This window comes from Oncorhynchus keta, chromosome 6 (assembly GCF_023373465.1).
Source record: "Oncorhynchus keta strain PuntledgeMale-10-30-2019 chromosome 6, Oket_V2, whole genome shotgun sequence".
Classification (NCBI taxonomy): domain Eukaryota; kingdom Metazoa; phylum Chordata; class Actinopteri; order Salmoniformes; family Salmonidae; genus Oncorhynchus; species Oncorhynchus keta.
Window position 1 is genome coordinate 2,427,432 of NC_068426.1, and position 4,563 is coordinate 2,431,994.

Consider the following 4,563-nt stretch of genomic DNA (forward strand, 5'->3'; position numbering starts at 1 on the left):
GTATACTTCGTTCAATTACATGTGCCACAACATTTAGTAAAATTTATTATTTGAAGCACAAGCACAGAGAAAGTACCAAAAAACATAATAAAAATAGAAAATGTTTCCTGACTAGAATATTGTTTATCTTGATACGTTAACAAATACATGTTGTGTTAATCTTGGCATGTTTACAGTACCTGCCCCAGGAACCAAAGATCGAAAACCCATAATAGAGTCCTGGGACCCCTTTAGCTACTTCTACTGTTATCTAACAGATAGACACAGAAAATGATTAGCTAGCTACCAAATTAGCATAAGAAGTGCAATGGCGGTGCAGTAAGGGTAGTGCAGTAGGGTTACAGAGTGGGTACAGTAAGAGGGGAGGTTACAGTAAAGAGTGCAGTAAGGGAGTACAGTATGGGGTTACAGTCAGAGGGTGCAGTAAAGGGTGTGTCAGTGGGAGACAATAGAGGTGCAGTAGGGAGAAGTAGTAGGGTAAGGTGATCAGATAAGGAGAATTAGCAATGAAGTCACAGTAAAGTGTACAGTAGAGGAGTGTACAGATAGGAAAAGGTCTAGTAAGTGGGTGAGTAAAGGGAGAACAGTAAGGGAGGTCTGATAAAGGAGGTGCAGATAGAGGTGCAGTAAGGGGAGTGCAGTGGGAGAGGTGCAATGAAGGTGCAGTGGGTGCAATGAGAGGTGCAGTAGGGTGGAGTGCAGTAAGGAGAGTACAGTAAGGTGGTGCAGTAGGGTAGTGCAGTAGGGAGTGCAGTTAGAGTCAGTAGGGGAATTACAGTAGGAGAGGTACAATGAAAGTGTACAGTAGAGGAGTGCAATGGGGACGTGCAATCTGATGAGGAATACAATAAGGAAGTGCAGTAAAGAGGTGCAGATTGAGGAGAGAGAATGCAGTAGGATGGAGTGAGTGATGTAGAGAAAGTGATGTCGAGATCGAGTGAATGTAGAGTAAAGAGAAGAGTGAGTGATGTAGGAGGAAGGATGAAATTAGAAGAGGAAGGATCGAGTAGATGTAGAGTAAAGAAGGATAACGGTAATGTAGAGGAGGAAGAGATAGAGTAATGTAGAAGTACAGATAGGGGAAGTGCAGTTAGGAGGTGCAGTAGGAGTGGTACAATAGGGAGAGTCATGAAGAGTGCAATGAGAGGTACAGTAGAGAGTGCAGTAGGAGAGTGCAGTAGGAGAGCAATGAAGGAGAGAGTGCAATGGGGAGTGCAATAGGGAGAGTGCAGTAGAGAGGTGCAGTGAAGTGAGGTACAGTATTAGGTGCAGTGGGGAGGTGCAGTGAGGGAGGTGCAGTAGGGAGGTGCAGTAGGGAATACAGTAAGGAGGTGCAATGAAAGGTGCAGTCAGAAAGATGGAAATAGAGGGAGTCTAGTAAAGGGTTACAGTAGGGAGTTTGCAGTAGAAGGTGCAGTAGAAGTGCAGATAGAAGTGGAGTAGGAACATTACAGTAAAGGAGGGTGTAGTAGATGTAGTCAGCAGTAAGTAGATGCAGTAGAGGGAGTCTGAATAGGAGGTGCAATCAGGGGAAAGTCTAATGGGGAAGGTCTGATAAAGGAAGAGTCTGATAGGGAAGTGCGATAGGGTAGTGCAGTAAGGGAGTGCAATAGAAGTCTGATAGGAAGTGCAGTAGGGAGTGCAGTAGGGCATTGCCAGTAGGGCTTGATAGAGGGAGTACAGTAGGGGAGTACGAGTAGGGGGTGCAGTTTGGGAGTGCAGTACGGTGGGAGATGCAGTAGAAGTCTGGTAGGAAGGTGCAATCTGGTGGGAATGCAGTAGGGGTGTCATGGTAGGGAGGGTCACAGTAAGGGGAGTGCGGTAAGAGTGGTGCAGTAGGAGAGGAATGCAGTAGGGTGGGAATGCAGCAGGGTGGTGCAGTGGGGCGCAGTAGGAATGAATAGTTCTTTAGGGTTCCAGGTAGAACCCTTTTGGGTTCCATGTAGAAGCGCTCTGTGGACAGCCATCCGGAAAAATAGGAGCTTTCATGCAGGACTCTGTGTTGTTTTCCTCGGCGAGCATAAAGGCAGCTTGTTTGGGAGTTCTGTATCACTCAGGCATCTCACGGCTGGGCTTCCCTTTGTAATCCGGTATTGTCTGTAAGCCCTGCAACATACGACGAGCGTCGGGCCGATGGAATAGGATTCCACCTTCCTGCTATATTGTCCTTTTGCATGTTTGATGTCTCGTCAGAGGTCGTAGTGGGCTTTCTTGTATGCATCCATGTCTTTCTTTCTCTCCTTCCTTCCTAACTTCCTAACTTCCTAACTTCCTTCCTTCCTTCCTAACTTCCTTCCTAACTTCCTTCCTTCCTTCCTGTCTGTCCATCTGTCTGTCTGTCCCTCTGTTTGTCTAAACACACGCATAAAGGAGTGTTTGAATGGACTAAACAGAAGTGTTGTATCTCACCAACACACACACCATCTGGAAGGAATGTTTTCATTCACGCTCGGCTCACGCACACAGTGAGGAGGATGGGGGTGGTGGGGAGGAGGATGGAGGAATGGTGTGGGGAGGAGGATAGGGTGAGATGAGAGAAGGATCGAGTAGTGAAAGAGAAGAGAGTAGTGTAGGGAAGGAAGGATAGAAGTGAGTAGAGGAAGGAAGGATAAAAGTGAGTGTAGAGAAGGAAAGATAGAGTGAGTAGAAGTAAGTGGGTATAGAAGGAAGGATCGAGAGTGAGTGAGAAAGGAAGAGATAAAGGTAGTGTGGAGGAAGAAGGATAAATGGTAGTATGGAGGAAGGATAGAGATGAGTGGAGGATAGAATTAAGTGGAGAGAGGAAGGATCGAGTGGTGTGGGGAAGGAAGGATAAGTGGTGTAGGAGGAGGAAGGATAGGGTGGTGGGGAAGGAAGGATAGAGAGTGGTGTAGGGAAGAATGGAAAGTTGATGAGAGTAGTGTAGGGAAGGAAGGATAAAGTGAAGTAGAAGGAAGAGATAAGTGGTGTAGGGAAGAGATAGAGTGGTGTAGAAGGAAGGATAGAGTGATGGAAAGATAGGAGTAATAGAGGGAAGGAAGGATAGAGTGGGTGTGGGGGAAGGAAGGATAGAAGTGAGTGTGGGGAGGAGGATAGGTGTGTGTGCTGGGCGAGGATGGGTGATGTAGAAGTGAGAGAGAGGAGGATAGAGGTGATGTAGAGGAAGGAAGGATCGAGGAGAGTGATATAGGAGAGAGGAAGAGATAGGAAGTAATGTAATTATAGAGAAGGAAGGATAAATGATGCAAATGAAGAAGATAGAATGATATAAGAAGGGAAGAGATAAGTGATGAGTAAAGGAAGAAGAGATAGAAGATGATGTAGAGAAGGAAGGATAGAGTGTTAATAGAAGAAGGAAGAGATAAAGTAATATAAGAAAGGAAGGATAAAGAGAGTAATGTAAGAGAAGAAGAATAAAAGTAAATGTAGGAAGAAGAATAAAGTAATCTCTAAAGATAAGAGAAGAAGGAATGAAGTAATGTAGGAAGAAAGATAAATGAATGTAAAGAAGGAAGAATCGAAGTAATGTAAAGAAAGAGAAGAAGAATGAAGTAATGTCAAGTGAAGAGAAGAGATCGAAGAGTAATGTACGAGAAGAAGGAATGGAAGTGATATGGGAAGGAATAGAGAAGTAATGTAGGAAGGAAGAGATAGAGTAATGTAAAGGAAGGAAGAGATAGAGTGAATATGAGGAGAAGGAGGATCAGAGATGATGTAGAGAAGGAAGGATCAGTGATGTCGAAGAGATAATGTAAGTACAAAGAAGAAGGAAGTAATGTAAGTTATAGAGAAGGAAGAAAGTAATGAAGTAGAGAAGAAGAAGGTAACATGATGGAAGAAGAGATGAAGAAGTAATGTAGAAGTAAAGAAGAAGTGATGTAAAGTAAAGAAGAAGAAGTAATGTAAAGTAAAGGGAAGGAAGGAAGAGGCAGTGATGTAGAAGAAGAGATAGAGTGATTAGTAAGATAATGAAGGAAGAAGGAAGGTAAGTGATATAGAAGGAAGAGATAAGTATTGTAAGGGAAGGAAGAGATGAAAGTGGTAGAGTGGTGGGAGAAGGAAGGATAGAAGGTGGTGGAAGTGGTGTGGGAGAGATGAGTGGTGGAGGAAGGATGAATTGGTGTGGAGAGGATAAGTGGTGTAGATAGGAAGGATAAATGAAGTGATGGATAGAAAATGTAGGTAGAGGAAGAGGATAAAGGTAGTGTGGAGGAAGGATAAAGTAGTGTGCTGGAGCGAGATAGAGTGATGTAGAGGATGAGAGAAAGGAAGAGATAGAGGTAATGAGAGGAAGGAAGGATAGGGTAATGTGAGGTAAAGGAAGAGATAGGGGATAATATGGGTGTAGAAGGAAGAGATAAAAGTGATGTCGAGATAGAAAGAAGAATAAATTAATGTAGGAGTAAAGGGAAGGATAGAGGTGATGTAGGAGTAAAGGAAGAAGATGGAAGATGATATAGAAGGAAGGATAAAGTGTTAGTAGAGAGGAAGAAGGATAGAGGTAATGATAAAGGAAGGGAGGAAGGAATCGAGAGTGATGTAAAGGAAGGAGGAAGGATCGAGTGATGTAGAGGAAGGAAGGAT